Raw genomic sequence first — 18,072 nt, 5'->3', positions numbered from 1 at the left:
TTTTTTTGCGACAAATCATGATCCAACAAGAATTAAATCGTATTGTTCCAATCTTAATATTAGGGGTGTGACAAATTGTCGAAATGGTGTTATATCATTATACTTTGCATCCCAAAATGTTACCAATATTCTCTTTCCAAGAATCGATATATTGTTTTAAAAAGATTTCACCGTTTTTAAGTCCAAATTGCTGCCAAAATCATCCACTAGAATAGTGTCTCTGTTATCTCAATGGCTGCCACTGACGGCGCAAGATACCCAATCCATGTAGACTGGGAGGGGTGACTGAAAATCAACAACAAATGACCTGATATGCCCGTTTGCCATTGACCGCCATGGCCTTGTATCACAAATTGTGTCGTGAAGTACTCAGAGGTTCCCAATCCTACTTAATATTCATATATTAATATTAATATTCAAAACCTAGTGTTCCACTTGCGGTCATAAATTTAAGGACATCCACTTGAACATGTACGCCCAAGTATGTGGGCCAATCAATACCATGATGCTTGAGGCATATTAACATAATGTCATTTGGTGGAATTGCTGAGAGAAAGGGCACGAAGCTGGCCGCAGTGCATTCGCGTTGCCGCATGGACACACACATACTATCAATATGCACACACATACAAGCCGGTAGTATAAAAGACTGGTTGGCCTCATTCTAAAGGTCACGTGACCATCAAGAGAAGTAGCTGAAACTCAAAAGAAAAATGAAGGTGAACAAAGCCTGTTTGTCAGTGGGATATCTTATCTAGGTGTTCAATATCAGAGAACGAAGGTCTTATTTTTCGAAAAGTGCAACAGACCTGGCATCAGTAAAGCTGTTAAAGTGTCAAAGAAAAATGTAATGAGTGTATGTTTAGTTATTCTAAACTGTTCCTGATATCAAGAAGAAAACAATCAGTATGCCCTTTCGGCCAAACAAGATGATTCACGCTTAACACTGGATGACTCTACTGACAAAATACACAACTGAGGCAAATTGCAGCAATGATAGAGAGCACGCACAGCAGGAAAATTTGACGAGTCACGAAAAATAAGTTATAATGTATGCGAAAGGGCACACAGACATGATCATTGAAAATACACATTTTTCAATTTATACACATATCTCACTTGGCTTTCAACTTTGCGGTTTCATATACACATTTAAATGTGCTTTGATGTTACACCCGCAGTGGTTAATGGGTAGATGGTGTCATTTTACTATTACTACATTATAGCTACACCTCTAAGGAAAGTATGTTTTATCTGCCATTACGGTCATATTGGACAAACCCAAGCGACGCACTAATACTGTTAGTATCAGAGGTGTGCGAAATTTCCGATTCTTAGATTATTCGCGATTCGGCGGTGGAAGATTTGACAACGATTCACGAACATCCAAATTCTGATTATTGAAATATGTCAAGTAAAGTGAAACTAAAACACAGTCAGCGCGGTCTTCGGGACGCAATGAGGGACGGACCGAGAGTAAACATCATGCTTGTCATTACCCGGGTAATGACTATGCTCAACTCATGCCGCAAGATAAAAAAAACAATACCTGACTGCGGCCAACAGCTGCTACAAACTACGCCCACATAATGCGACGGTAGATATCACATGCATATAGAACTAAAAACGAAATGACAGCCTCGGCTGTGTTAGCAACACATGTATAGAAAACTAGATGCGAAATGACAGACTTGCCGGCGTTAGTAAACAGCCGCCATCTTAAAGCAGTTGACTTCTCTGGAAGGCTGTACCTTCCAAGCGAACCTAATTAACTTTTTATCTAAAATACTTCTAAATCGGCAAAATCTTGACCTGAATCTATCTTTAAAACAGAATTTTCACATGTCAAAAGTAGACAGAAGGGAAATTATGGAATAACGGGAGCAATTTTAACAACTTTAACGATTGATTCACAACATTAAATTATTTGAATGTAGTATAAAGCTGCGGATACAGAATGGGGACTTGACTTTTATTTACTGTTTTGAACTGTTAACTTGATCCTAAAATAGTCGTTTATTTAAGCCTGAGAGGCTTTTTGTCCAATTTTTGAAACTAATGTACGAAACATTAAAAGCAGCTAATTGCTTTGGGGCAGTCATCAATAATCGATTTATAATCAAATCGTAGCCTCTTAATCGTAATCGTAAAATACCCACTTCTGCAAAATTACAACTTTATTGGCATTATCTTTTTTATTTTTACTTATTTTTTTATTTTTACCATTTTGCTTGTGACGAGACCGTGCAAAGGTTACACGTCACTAAAAGCCCTACTACGTCACAAGTTTGAAATGGTAAGAGAAAGTACGCCAACTTCATTATGAGGAAAGAAAAAAAACATTGGAAGCCTTAAGCAACCGAATGTGCAATTTAATCGTGTGTTAAGACTTCTTAGCAGAATATTAGTGGATGGGTCACGTAACAGCTGGAAACGTTAAGAAAAGCGATGACGTGAATGTGTGAGGTCTGGTTAGAAGATCGACATATTAATGCAGCTCCGGTGGATTAAAGAAAAAAAAAATCGAATATAATGTCTGGCTAAAGCCAAGTCATACTTCCCTCGTTATTCTGCATTATTTCAAGCTAGCCCCTTGTTTATTTATATTCCATGTGTTAAAAACGTACAAAAAAAAATAGCACCGAGTTGATAAAATGCGGCAAAGAGAAGCCATAAACACAAAGACAACGACTCACTACGTTGGTTGCTGGAAGCTGGCCCGGTACTACGAAGCTCTTGTAGCCGCGTTGGCTGTTCCTTCCGTCGGTGAGCAGCAGTCGATGTCACCGCGAGGCTGCTGGTGCTCCACCGCCAACCGACTGAGAAATGTGCTATTGCCGTTGCGTTCAGGTACTGTGGTACTTCTGAACAAAACCACAAAAGAAAGTGGCTTATCTTTATCCTAGACACTCGTAAGAATCAAAATCGTTTAAAGGTTATCAAACACTATATCTCTTAAAAGAGTGGGGGGTTGCCCTCTTTCAGCTCAATGCCACCTCTAGGAAGTGAAAAACACGTGCGTTTATTGCGAGGAGAACGTGAAGGCAGCACGCCTTTTAGCAGCGACTGAGCTTTTTGCGCATCTGTGATGACGCACGAGGTACGACACACATAAGAAAACGCAATATGACCGCGTACCACGTCCAAATGTAAATAAACTGGCATTTTGTTCATCGTCGCGTAAAGCCAACAAAATAATTCAAATTTATACACAATAGATTCTTCAGTCCCTGCCTCTTCAGTAACTTGGCTACTTGCGCCTCTTGTGGAGAACAGAGGGAAATATATGAAGTGGAACTACGTATAAAGTTTATAAAATAAACTTTGTTTAACTTCATACGCGGTGCAAAATGTGAACGAATACTGTAAATAACAGACTAATATTGATTTCAGATTCGAAATGAAAGTCGTCCAGTTGTAAGTGACGAAATGGTTTGAATTACAATGGCCGTAATAACTGCAAGATGAAAAATCCTTCACAGGTTAATAAAATTGTGAAAGATTTCAATAAACTTTAAACAGCTTGAATGCATTTCTTCAGGAGCACTTCAATATCTTGCAGTATTTGCACAACTGCTGTACCAGATACCTGCATAATACAAAAATGATCATGCAATAAATGAAAACATTTTGATAAAATAGAGCAGGATACAAAAAAAAGTCTTAAATAGCATTATCATGTGAATTACAATCATATTTTGAAACGATTCAACTATATACAACAATTTGGCAAAGCGCAGATGACGAGAAATTAGTCTTTTAATCCGCCGTTTAGCCACACCTACCATTATAGGGCTCTAGCGTCCCCAACAGGAGGATGACGTCGGCAGGGTCATGGTTTTATCTGATTTAGAATTCAGCCCATTGAGGGGGTATTATTCAGAACGAGGAAAATACGACAAATAGAGCAGCAAAATGTCATTGTTTCAATCTCTACACCAATATTTTTACAGGATTTGCTTTTTATCCAAGTATTTCTTCCCCAATTGCTAAATAAATGGTATTTACATGACAAATAAGTCTTGTGCTAAATGGAATATGAAATATTAAAAATGCATTTATTCAGTACGACATGGCAAAATTACTCCATAATGGTCAAAACTGTTGACGTCACCTAGACTGTCGCACCTCCCGAACAATATTTGGTAACACTTTATAATAACTATTCGTTTTACTAGTTAATAGATCATAAGTAAACTGTTGATAAATGATTTATTGTTGATTTGTGAAGTATTTGTTAACAGTTTGTTAAGCATTTACAGGGTGTTCTTAACCTGAAACACAGTTTGTGTAGAAACGTTCCAGGTTTTTGTGTGTAATGTTTGGCATTTCTATCTTTTCGGGTTAAGAAATGCCGTTCACTTCAAAAGAAAAGGCATTTTGATAAGGCATTTTGCAGGCAGTGCTCATGTTTTACATTTATGAAAATCTGTCATAGAACCAACAAATATTTGTACTTTTCTTTGTATATTTAACCAATAAAACTTATGACCTTCAACATAAAGTATATATTGTTTTATTAAGATCCATCAACTAGATTGGGCATTTAGAATGGGGTCAACCATATTGGAACACCCTGTAAATGCTTAACAAACTGTTAACAAATACTACACAAATCAACAATAAATCATTTATCAACAGTTTACTAATGATCTATTAACTAGTGAAACGGATAGTTATCATAAAGTGTTCCCCAATACCACCGTAGTTAGTCCGGCTTTTGTCATTTCCCTGCTCCGGCTTCAGAGAATGTAAACAATCCAAGAGGCGTGACAGCTAGCCGACATGCTAACCTGAACCGAGTGACGTCTCAAAGTCTTATTTTGGCTTTTTGAAGCGAAAAATAACACAAAACTTGCCCGGATCCAGTCACACGGCGGCGGGTTTGTCGATTGTCTTCGCTGATCGGTAACCTGCCCGGCAGCGAGCAAGTTAGAGCTCGTCGTTCTGTTGCTGCGGGCAGAGGGCTCGTTTGCAGGGGAGCAGCTGGACAATGACCGCTGGACAAACCGGCCGATGTCGGAGGAGAGCGTAGCTGCCACATGGTCAACACGAATATGGCGTAAAATAATGCTTTACTACACAATGAAGACGTAAACAGTGAGAGAGTCATACGAGAGCGGCGTGCAGTTGTTATGCAGCTAACATGGCAGGATGTGTCTGAGGAGAACTCTTCTACATGTCCATCCATGATCAGACGTACAGTGCCCGCCATAATTATTGGCACCCCTGGTTAAGATGTGTTTTTTAGCTTCTAATTTAAAAAAAAAATTTTTTTTCAAATAATATGGGTCCTTAATGGAAAAAAAGAGAAAAATCCAACCTTCAATACAAGTGCATTTATTCAGTGGGGAAAAAATCCCACATAAAGAAATAATTATTTGACATCAAATAATGTGTGTCACAATTATTAACACCCCACATGTTTTTGGAATGTTTCCTGGCACTCCTTGGCCCCAAAGTGTTTTTTGACCATTTTTGAAATTTTGAAAAAATGCGTGAGCAGCCCCCCTTACAAAAAAGTCAAAAATTGACTTTTCTCAAAAGTCTACTTTTTTGGCATATTTGGGCTGTGCCGAGAGTCCTGACATGTTTTTGGAACGTTTCCCGGCGCCCCTAGGCCCAAAAGTGTTTTATGACCGTTTTTGAAATTTTGAAAAAATGCGTAAATACCCCCCCCCCCTTACAAAAAAGTCAAAAAATGACTTTTCTCAAAAGTCTACTTTTTTGGCATATTTGGGCTTTGCCGAGAGTCCTGACATGTTTTTGGAACGTTTCCCGGCGCTCCTAGGCCCAAAAGTGTTATTTTACCGTTTTTGAATTTTGAAAAAATGCGTAAGCTCCCCCCCTTACAAAAAAGTCAGAAATGGACTTTTCTCAAAAGTCATCTTGTTTGGCATATTTGGGCTGTGCCGAGAGTCCTGACATGTTTTTGGAACGTTTCCTGGCGCTCCTTGGCCCAAAAGTTTTTATTGACCGTTTTTGAAATTTTGAAAAAAGCGTAAGCACCCCCCCCCCCCTTACAAAAAAGTCAAAAATTGACTTTTCTCAAAAGTCAACTTTTTGGGCATATTTGGGCTGTGCCGAGTCCTGACATGTTTTTGGAACGTTTCCCGGTGCTCCTAGGCCCAAAAGTGTTTTTTGACCGTTTTTGTAATTTTGAAAAAAGCGTAAGCACCCACCTTACAAAAAAAGTCACAAATTGACTTTTCTCAAAAGTCATCTTTTTTGGCATATTTGGGCTATGCCGAGAGTCCTGACATGTTTTTGGAACGTTTCCTGGCGCTCCTTGGCCCAAAAGTGTTTTTTGACCGTTTATGAAATTTTGAAAAAAATGCGTCAGCACCCCCCCTTACAAAAAAGTCAAAAATTGACTTTTCTCAAAAGTCTACTTTTTTGGCATATTTGGGCTGTGCCAAGAGTCCTGACATGTTTTTGGAATGTTTCCTGGCGCTCCTTGGCCCAAAAGTTTTTTTTGACCGTTTTTGAAATTTTGAAAAAAGCGTAAGCACCCCCCCTTACAAAAAAGTCGAAAATGGACTTTTCTCAAAAGTCAACTTTTTTGGCATATTTGGGCTGTGCCGAGAGTCCTGACATCTTTTTGGAACGTTTCCCGGCGCTCCTAGGCCCAAAAGTATTTTTTTACCGTTTTTGAATTTTGAAAAAATGCGTAAGCACCCCCCCTTACAAAAAAGTCAAAAATGGACTTTTCTCAAAAGTCTTACTTTTTTGGCATTATTGGGCTTTGCCGAGAGTCCTGACCTGTTTTTGGAACGTTTCCCGGCGCTCCGAGGCCCACAAGTGTTTTTTTACCGTTTTTGAAATTTTGAAAAAATGCGTAAGCAGCCCCCCTTACAAAAAAGTCAAAAATTGACTTTTCTTAAAAGTCATCTTTTTTGGCATATTTGGGCTTTGCCGAGAGTCCTGATATGTTTTTGGAACATTTCCTGGCGCTCCTTGGCCCAAAAGTGTTTTTTGACCGTTTATGAAACTTTGAAAAAATGCGTAAGCACCCCCCCCCCTTACAAAAAAGTCAAAAATTGACTTTTCTCAAAAGACATCTTTTTTGGCATATTTGGGCTGTGCCGAGAGTCCTGACATGTTTTTGGAACGTTTCCCGGCGCTCCTAAGCCGAAAAGTGTTTTTTGACCGTTTTTGAATTTTGAAAAATGCGTAAGCACCCCCCCTTACAAAAAAATCATAAATTGACTTTTCTCAAAAGTCTACTTTTTTGGCATATTTGGGCTGTGCCGAGAGTCCTGACATGTTTTTGGAACGTTTCCCGGCGCTCCTAGGCCCAAAAGTGTTTTTTGACCGTTTTTGAATTTTGAAAAAATGCTTAAGCACCCCCCTTACAAAAAATCAAAAATTGACTTTTCTCAAAAGTCAACTTTTTTGGCATATTTGGGCTGTGCCGAGAGTCCTGTACGTAAAATAAATGCTAACTGCACGTTTTTTTTTTCTGCTTTTTACCAAGAATTGAGACTGTTTTACGTCCATATTAAAGACTTAAAGAATATTAAAGATATTAAATAATTTAGATTTAAGCATTTTTTCAAAAGAATTTTTGACGAAAAAAGCTCTTGTCTGTTGATTCCACTCGGTCAGCTTTGACGTCCTCGCGAACAATGCCGGCCCCCTATTTATCGGCCCCGCGCCCCATTGATAAATTATGAAGTCTATGATAAAGGAGACAAATAATGATCGTTCACCACTTCTCCCACCTTTTCTCTGTTTACATTGTTGTTATAATCCAGAGCAGCAAGCATGGAGGCATAGATCACCACGTCATGTTCGAAATGTGTTCTCTTTGGAAGGTATTTGAGGTAAGTGGAGTGGTATACCTGAAACAAATTTGAACAAACAAAAATTGATAAGTGATTCACAGCCTTTTTTACAAATACTTACACATGATATTAACATGACTCACTCAGACACTCGAAGGCGAAAGACACATTTTCCTGAGCTCTATCTCTGATAACTCAGGCGCCAGCTGGAAGAGAAAACCTCCCAAATATACCTAATGCACTGAAAAGAGGAGAAAAGACTGACAAGACTGAAGAAATTGAAGATTTAAAATCTTCTATGCAAAAATTAAGAGTTAAAATTAGAGCAAATTATGGCTGAATTCTGAATTCTTGGTCCAAAATCGGGACCTCTTGAAGCAGAATCAAGACATCTTGAAGGAATTCCAATTGCTGCGGGCTGAAAACGAGCAACTGAAGAAGACAATGAAAGACAGAGATGATCGTATCAAAAAACTGGAAGCTTTGGCAGAGGATCTGGATCAAAGAGGACGTGCAAACGATCTCCTCATCCCGGAAAACATCTTGAAATATTATGGAGGATAGCTGGGGTAGATGGCTGCCGCTGTGTCTGAGCACACTCGAAGTGGAACGATATCGAGGATGTTTCCTTTTGGTGCGCTGCTGACAGCTTCTGATTGTGCGAGATGAGTGTTCGTCGGGAGTCAGCAAGGAACGAAAACTGCGACGAGGATTAAGTCGACAAAATGAGGGTGGCGGACACGGCCTACTATCGGTCCTCGGCTATTCCCTATCTTCTGGATCGAATCAACTGAGTAAACTAATTACTGAATTATGAACTAATCTACTGGATCTAATCAACATAACAAGCACATTGCCACGATCGACAATGGACTATTGGGAAAATGAACAATCAGAGGGGATGGTTATTATAAAAAGATAAAAAAAACTTGTAATCATTACGAAATCTGAATGTCAAAAATTGATATTCGATATTCTCTGCATCCTATATGGTATACTGGGGACAGGGTTCAATAAGCTTCGGCTTCTCCCGTCAGCTCTCTTCGGGTTGAATTAATTGTAAACACATATAAATGCTGTATGTTTGTTTGGATTTGTCATGCCTGAAGGGAAAATAAATAAATAAACTAAACATGAAACTTTTTGGAACATTTCTGTATTTGAACATTTGATGTTGGGTGGATGCACTTTGTCAAATGAGCCAGATCTTTCAAAAGCTGCTCGTCTTTAACAGTCTTCACAAGTGCTCGGTGGCCTTTGGATCCTGGCTGTAACCACAGCATTCTTCATTGGCTTGTCTCATCAAGGGGCTCATGAGCACAGTCGTGTCTGTTGGTAACGTGGTCTATCATTGACACCCACTTCTCTTTTAAAACCTCAGCATCATCCGCACTGGTTTGTGCACTCCACCAGAAATGATTTATGATGGATGGGATCCACTCTGCTAGGGCTTCACATCCCCTCTTTTTAGCTGCAGCAGTCAAGTTTTTTGACACTCCCATTGCTACATGCCAGGGATCAAATCGGTGGCTTTTTTCTGGATGGGCAACCTGCATTTCCTTCACAATGGCGTACCGCACGCATGCTATTTTTAGACCGTGACGTCGCATCGTAAAGCGGAAGTAAAGCAGAAGTGGGACATTATAGACCCGCCCTCGCATAGAAACAACGTAATTTGTGCTACTTTTCGCCGGTAATCTTTCAAAAAACGAACATGCCGATCACGCATTGCTTTTTTGGAAGTTGTAGAGACGACTCTAGACATTACGACACACGAAGGATGTTTTCTTCATACGTTTCCGGAAAACCAAAAACTCGGGAGGAAAAAATGTGAAGACTGAATCAACTTGCGCGGACTTTTAACACCAGCTCGGTGAATCCATTCACATTTCATATGCAGCAAACATTTTGTCGGGTTGGCATGGTCTTTCAGAGGACAAAGAGGTAAGCCATTTTTATATTTTTAACTTATTTTTTTAGCGTAACGTTGTGCCGTACTGCTTCTGTCTGACAATGAATGACCTGAAAAGAATTGCAATGGTATCTGACTGCCACTGTTACCGTTTCTGTTATACACACACATATATATATATATATATACAGTGCCTTGCAAAAGTATTCGGCCCCCTTGAATCTTGCAACCTTTCGCCACATTTCAGGCTTCAAACATAAAGATATGAAATTAAATTTTTTTTGTCAAGAATCAACAACAAGTGGGACACAATCGTGAAGTGGAACAACATTTATTGGATAATTTAAACTTTTTTAACAAATAAAAAACTGAAAAGTGGGCCGTGCAATATTATTTGGCCCCTTTACTTTCAGTGCAGCAAACTCACTCCAGAAGTTCAGTGAGGATCTCTGAATGATCCAATGTTGTCCTAAATGACCGATGATGATAAATAGAATCCACCTGTGTGTAATCAAGTCTCCGTATAAATGCACCTGCTCTGTGATAGTCTCAGGGTTCTGTTTAAAGTGCAGAGAGCATTATGACAACCAAGGAACACACCAGGCAGGTCCGAGATACTGTTGTGGAGAAGTTTAAAGCCGGATTTGGATACAAAAAGATTTCCCAAGCTACCAAGACCCGGCCGTCCTTCCAAACTTTCTTCTCAAACAAGGAGAAAACTGATCAGAGATGCAGCCAAGAGGCCCATGATCACTCTGGATGAACTGCAGAGATCTACAGCTGAGGTGGGAGAGTCTTTCCATAGGACAACAATCAGTCGTACACTGCACAAATCTGGCCTTTATGGAAGAGTGGCAAGAAGAAAGCCATTTCTCAAAGATATCCATAAAAAGTCTCGTTTAAAGTTTGCCACAAGCCACCTGGGAGACACACCAAACATGTGGAAGAAGGTGCTCTGGTCAGATGAAACCAAAATTGAACTTTTTGGCCACAATGCAAAACGATATGTTTGGCGTTTTGGCGTAAAAGCAACACAGCTCATCACCCTGAGGTTTGGGCCTGCTTTTCTTCAGCAAGGACAGGGAAGATGGTTAAAATTGACGGGAAGAGGGATGCAGCCAAATACAGGAACATTCTGGAAGAAAACCTGTTGGTATCTGCACAAGACCTGAGACTGGGACGGAGATTTATCTTCCAACAGGACAATGATCCAAAACATAAAGCCAAATCTACAATGGAATGGTTCAAAAATAAACGTATCCAGGTGTTAGAATGGCCAAGTCAAAGTCCAGACCTGGATCCAATCGAGAATCTGTGGAAAGAGCTGAAGACTGCTGTTCACAAACACTCTCCATCCAACCTCACTGAGCTCGAGCTGTTTTGCAAGGAAGAATGGGCAAGAATGTCAGTCTCTCGATGTGCAAAACTGATAGAAACATACCCCAAGCGACTTGCAGCTGTAATTGGAGCAAAAGGTGGCGCTACAAAGTATTAACGCAAGGGGGCCGAATAATATTGCACGCCCCACTTTTCAGTTTTTTATTTGTTAAAAAAGTTTAAATTATCCAATAAATTTTGTTCCACTTCACGATTGTGTCCCACTTGTTGTTGATTCTTGACAAAAAATTAAAATTTTACATCTTTATGTTTAAAGCCTGAAATGTGGCGAAAGGTTGCAAGGTTCAAGGGGGCTGAATACTTTTGCAAGGCACTGTATATATATATATAACAACTTTAGTAAGGCGGAAGTGAAAATAAATGATAGAATTAAGATTTGTTATCAATGAAAAAATTAAAAATGTTCGTTGGCTGTCACTGAGTAGCATTTGCGATCGCTACACAAAGCTAACTAAATTACCCCCAATAACGGTAAGAGACGTAGGACAACCAGAGGATATATAAGAAAGACAGGGCTTATGGTAAAGGATAGCTTGTTGAAACAGGAGAATGTCATTGTCAGTCGCTTCGATAAAAAAAGCTAAGGCTATGCTTAGGTCGGCTCGTTTTTTTCGGCCTTCGACACTCAAGCCATCTCTTTAACTGAACATTTTTATGTTCTTCCACATCTTTGCAAGTGAATTTGGCACCAGGCACATAATTTTCGGAGAGAATTGGTAGTTTTAGCTCTGTAAACATCTCCTTCGTACACGATTTCCATTCATTTCCTATTAGGGACAACCGGTGGCTTGTCCCTACTTAGCAACAGTAGCTAATGTCATGAATATTAATGAGCAGAAGTGACGTGTTGCTTGCGGTACACCATTTGTGGATGTCTGTCAGTGGAGATCGTCGACACCTCCACTCCATTTCCTTCGATGGGTTTAAGCGCTTCCTTAAAACCTGTAATCTCCATGGTATTCGCGCTTGAAACCTTGGTGTGGTTTACTACCTTGAGTCCACAACTTTTTTACTCTGCGTTTCTAAAAAAGTGTATGTGCAGTACTTAGCCGAGTGGTCAGGTGAGTCACGGCGCCCGTCTCCACAGAGTAGAACTTTTTTTTGGGATTTCATCTTAGTTAAAACTGCAATTTGCTCATTTGCCCATGCGGGAAACAAAAAAATCTTCCTTAGTGTTGTGTATGAGTCTTCACATATTGTTTTGAGGTTCATATTGTTACAAAAACGTTGAAATTTAGCAAAATGGATGCCGCTGAAGAAAACAGACGCTGCCAAAAGCAGGTTTCCTTCGCCCTCGGTGCCTCTCAGAGTAGGCTGAGACTGCCTTTGTAGCTACAGACATTTGCACACGTGAGCTCTAATGTCAACCGTGATCCTTCATTTTGCTGCTCTTTCTGATCTTCCAGAGCAATCGGGGAACCGCACTTTAAACAATGCTGGAATAACTGTTTTAACTGTTCCCCAAAAAAACTGAAAAACTCTGCTTTGAGAGGGCTCAGATGAACTTGCACTGTAGTTATGATCAGGATTGTGTCATGGTTGAGTGTCCTCACTAAATTCATCATCTAAAGGCCACTCTGTTGCTAGATGAGATCCATCCTGAGACAGAGTGTCCTCCAAGTCTCATAAACCCAACTCACTTGCGTAATTGTGGTCTGTATAAATTTTTGGGCGTGAATCAGCTAGCCGCTGTTGCGCTTTTCCGGTTTTCCGGTGACAGCATTAGGCTTGCCACCCGTCCCTTGAAATACTGAATCGTTCCGTAATTGGGAATTAAAAGTTGCGTTCCGTATTGAACCAATACAGAACGCAGTTTATTCCGTACTTCACAATTCTCCCGTGGGGCGACCCCTCGCGACCCATGGTTCCGGCGGTGGGCGATGGTACGCCCAGCCCATGCACGTCTGTAACACACAAACACGCCTGGCTGCGCTCATGAGTGACCACTGAGCCAACAATAATGAACAAAAAGGACAGGAGATATTAAAGACAGCAAGATAGTTATCCGCCTGCCTGCTGCTGTCTGCCCTGCACTGCGCTGCGCTCCACTTCCGGGTTCGTTGCCTAGTTACCTCGCTGGCCCTGCTCAGTGCACCGCCCCGCGCGTTTTCAAAACAAAGATGAAACGCTCAGGACACCCCAACCTCATCCTCAAAAGGGGAAACGTCTCCAAAAAATAGACTGGAGTGAGAAGAGGGTAACTCGTGGTTCGATAAAGTCACTGATGATGATTATAAAGCGAACTGCAAGGCAGGCAGGAAAGTTTTTGCAGTGTCCCACGGAGGTGTAAAACAGCATGCTGCAGGGGACCTCCACAAAACGGAAGATCCCAGAAGAGCCTTCGTCACAATTCTTTATACCTGAAAAATCACGTGAGCTTGATTTGGTATGGCATTATGCTCTTGTATATGAATAACATTTAAACTATATATTTACCTTCATACATCTTGCATTGATAGGCGCATGGCTAGGCTATTTCAGTTGCTACTATGGTTGATTATTTTCAGGGATGTTTTTTTTTTTTTTTGAAACATGCATTTATTATCAATCAATATAGAATGAATTTAAGTACCCATACAGAACATCTTATTTTGTTACGCTAACTAATGCTCCTCATTTGGAATTATTCCTAATAGATTAACAGCAAATAAACTACTGCGAAAATATACTATCTATTAAATGATTAATAGTGATACCTAAATTAAAGCAATAATTTGACATCATCCCACTACTACCCTCTAAATTACTGCAGCTGAGGTGACACAGGTACACTACACAGTAAAACGTGGCCAGCCAGAGCTACAATAGTGCTGACTGTGGACACAGGCTCAATCAGAAGATTTTTATGTGATTCCAAAACAGTGAAGAAAATGACTGGGGAGAACAAAGCAAGAGGCACTGGTTTGACGAAAATGGGTACATTTCGTCCACAAAAACTTTCCGAATTTTGACATTTGGTAATTTACAATCATTGATATTATGTCCATTCTCCTACTCGTTTGTGCCGCAATTTCCCGCATACGAGTTTTGGAACAAAATAATTATGTTTTTTTTTTTTTCTCCTTCATATTTTTATAGGAAGGAGAAAATAGACCCTAAAATTCTTCCATTATTATATACACTCACCGGCCACTTTATTATTTATTCACATGGCAGCAACTCAGTGCATTTAGGCATGTAGACACGGTTTAAGACAATCTCCTGCAGTTCAAACCGAGCATCATTATGGGGAAGAAAGGTGATTTGAGGGACTTTGAACGTGGCATGGTTGTTGGTGCCAGAAGGGCTGGTCTGAATATTTCAGAAACTGCTGATCTACTGGGATTTTACCGCACAACCATCTCTCGGGTTTACAGAGAATGAGCCGAAAAAGAAAAAATATCCAGTTAGCGGCAGTTCTGTGGTCGGGAATGCCTTGTTGATGCCAGAGGTCAGAGGAGAATGGCCAGACTGGTTTGAGCTGATAGAAAGGCAAGAGTGACTCAAATAACCACCCGTTGCAACCGAGGTAGCAGAAGAGCATCTCTGAACGCACAGTACGTCGAACTTTGAGGCAGATGGGCTACAGCAGCAGAAGACCACGCCGGGTGCCACGCCTTTCAGCTACGAACAGGAAACTGAGGCTACAATTTGCACAAGCTCATCGAAATTGGACAATAGAAGTTTGGAAAAACGTTGCCTTGTCTGATGAGTCTCGATTTCTGCTGCGACATTCAGATGGTAGGGTCAGAATTTTGCGTCAACAACATGAACGCTTGGATCCATCCTGCCTTCTATCAACGGTTCAGGCTGGTGGTGGTGGTGTAATGGTGTGGGGAATATTTTCTTGGCACTCTTTGGTACCAATTGAGCATGGTTGGAACGCCACAGCCTACCTGAGTATTGTTGCTGGCCATGTCCATCCCTTTATGACCACAATGTACCCAACTTCTGATGGCTACTTTCAGCAGGATAATGTGCCATGTCATAAAGCTGGAATCATCTCAGACTGTTTTTTTTTAACATGACAATGAGTTCACTGTACTCGAATGGCCTCCACAGTCACCAGATCTCAATCCAATAGAGCATCTTTGGGATTTGGTGGAATGGGAGATTCGCATCATGGATGTGCAGCCGACAAATCTGCCCCAACTGTGTGATGCCATCATGTCAATATGGACCAAACTCTCTGAGGAATGCTTCCAGCACCTTGTTGAATCTATGGCACGAAGAATTGAGGCAGTTCTGAAGGCAAAAGGGGGTCCAACCCGTTACTAGCATGGTGTACCTAATAAAGTGGCCGGTCAGTGTTTATTGTTTATATATATTCTCTCTCTCTCCTTTTTTCATGTAGTTATTTGTGATCTTAATTTCTGATGTAGGATTCGATTCATGATTATTCCTTAGGCTTGTCTGGTATATTTAAAGTTGTTTAACAATGTACCATGCCACTTAATGGTGTAATGTTTGTGTGAATTTATAAAAAAAAAAAAAAAAAAAAAAAAAAAAAAAAAGAAAAACAATTTTCCCAGAAAAAATAAAGTTTCGGAACGGACTGTTTTCTATTGTAATAAAAAGCCTATGACGTGTTTTTAATACCCATTTTTTAATCGGGAAACAAATTATTTGGTTCTCTATATACGCATTAAAACAAAACAAACAAACAAACAAAAAAACGGAATTAGGCTCATTTACCTTTTTTTTTTTTTGCTTTCTAAAATTAGAAGAAAAAACTACTAGCAGATAGGTACACGTACCAAAATGCAGTACAGTATTTTAGATTTAACCATATGTCATTGCAGTTCCACGTTTAGGCCACTAGAGAGAACCACAAACCAGGAGAGAACCCCCTGAGATTCTTAACTCGTTTGTGCCGCAATTTCCCGCAAACGAGTTTTGGATTTTTCTTCTTTGATATATACAAAAGGGGAAATGCTTTGATTGTTGAAAAGCTTGAATTGACTGATAGATCCTAAAATTATTCTATTATTATCTATATTGTTTTGTTTTCTCAACTTATTTTTCTATTTAGTTATTTGTGAATGTAATTTCTGATGTAGGATTCATGATTATTCTCTAGGCTTGTCTGTTATGTTTAAAGTTGTTTAACAATGTACCATGCCCTTATGTTGTAATGTCTGTGTAGATGAATATTACCCCCCCCCAAACAAAAATTGTAATAAAACGTTTATGACGTGTTTTTCAATACTCCAATTTCAAAAATTTATTTTATCCCTTCTTTTAGCCTGTTTGTTTTCCTAGCTCATACTTTTCTCACTCACAAGGGTTTTGAGAACTTGCTGTGATCTGGAAAACTGGAAAAGCTCAAATACTTCAAAAAGTATTTGGAGGGGGCGTGACAACGTGAACTTGTGCTAAATTTTGCTGGAAAACAAACAAAGACGAAATTTCTTTAATTTGCCCTTAAAAGGCTTTCACAGGCAGGCTAAAGTGTATTATATGCTGCAAATGATTCACGGCATCCCGCATTAACTTTGTCAGTTATAATCCATCACCAGGTAATAGTCTGGAATAAATCTCAAGGTAATTGAGATGAATCCCTCATTTCAATGACAAGTCGTCTTTTTTAAGACCCAATTACTACTTTGAGTCGCAGGCGGTGAAGGTTTGGGGGCTTCTGAGATATGAGATGTTGCAGAGAGGAGAGGAGGAGATGGCTTGGGTCCAAAAAGCGATGGATGGCTGCATGCGGATTTATGACAAACGCACACAAGCTTAATTTGCGCTCGGTCCGGTAATGCATCTCAAGGCCAGAACAGTTCTGCTCAGTGTTTCTTAACTGGATGTTACTTTAATTATATGTCAGAGGCCATTAAAAGCCAGGACGAATCCTTTTTTCCCCCCTCTCTCCCTCGCTTTTTATCGCCGCAATTACTTTAAACAACCAGTGAGAAGATCATTCTGGAAAAAAGATTTATTCATTTCCATTCACTCTGCAGTTGCTAAAATTTGTAATCACGTGACACAATCACTCTCACAAACAAACAGGAAGGAAACCTGTACAAATACTGAAGAAATAACGAATCATACAAGAGAACATGTACATATTCACAAATCCATCCTCTTTTTGAACAAATTCACAAATCCGTCTGAACAAAAACCTCCCAAGTTCCCACATTTATGACACAACAGGAATATTTGAGGAAATCACGAAAATGGAACGCCATTGTGGCACGCAATTCACAGTCCCTCTCTTCTTGTATTGCCTTTTCAATACAATATGTTGACACATCATCTTTGGTGGGTGGGTGGGGGAAACAACAGCGCGCTAATGCCTATTTTCCACTGCGCTCCAATACTACTTTTAAAATAGTTGAGTAATGTGCAACCCGAAGACAGAAATGTTTGTATAGAAGCAATAAACAAATTATGTACCCTTTAAACTTTACACACTTCGTGTTATAAACCCATAAAAGCTGAAACTGGCAAAATACAGTGATGCCTTGAGATATGAATGACCGGATTCACCAGATTTTCAAGATGCAAGCTCTCAATGTGGCCGATTTTATCTTTGATTTACGAGCGCAAATTCAATTCAACTCACTTCACAAGAAGCACATGACCAAATAGTGAAGTACTTTTCAAAAAAGAAGCTTCAAGCTGTTTTAAGTCTATCTCTAGCAATTTTGTTAAACTAAAATTAAACTGTGGAGCAACTCATGGAGACAGACAATTTCGCAAACTTTATTGACATATATTATATACACTCTGCTAAAAATGACGACGAAGCCTAAAAAGGAGGTTCAGAATTTTTGACATTAGGCTTAATCTTCAAGTTAGCAAGGGTTTAATTAGTAGGTGGAATTGATTTTCACAAATTCCGTGTAGTGTGTTAGTTTCAGGGCTCCGGAGTGGCTAAGCTAGCGCGAGTCAATAGTACTGCACGAATGCTATTTTTAGACCATGACGTCACCATCGTAACACGGAAGTGGGACATTATACACACGCCTTTGCATACAATCCATTATATTTCCT

General features: G+C 39.8%; 1 protein-coding gene across 2 annotated transcripts in view; it reads right to left on the bottom strand.

Annotated features, from left to right (window-relative positions):
• The window catches only part of dnajb6b (DnaJ heat shock protein family (Hsp40) member B6b), a 34,247-nt gene extending 31,114 nt beyond the window's left edge, over positions 1-3,133 (bottom strand). Inside the window, exon 1 of one of the 2 annotated variants that reach the window (XM_057824493.1) lies at positions 2,697-3,133. The gene's annotated coding sequence lies outside the window, so the exon portion shown is untranslated. The remainder of the gene's footprint in view (positions 1-2,696) is intronic. The other variant, XM_057824492.1, reaches the window with a different exon arrangement.
• Between the last annotated feature and the right edge of the window lie 14,939 nt (positions 3,134-18,072).

This window comes from Corythoichthys intestinalis, chromosome 20 (genome assembly GCF_030265065.1).
Source record: "Corythoichthys intestinalis isolate RoL2023-P3 chromosome 20, ASM3026506v1, whole genome shotgun sequence".
In the NCBI taxonomy this organism is placed as follows: Eukaryota; Metazoa; Chordata; class Actinopteri; order Syngnathiformes; family Syngnathidae; genus Corythoichthys; species Corythoichthys intestinalis.
This window is presented reverse-complemented; position numbering and strand designations above follow the sequence as displayed.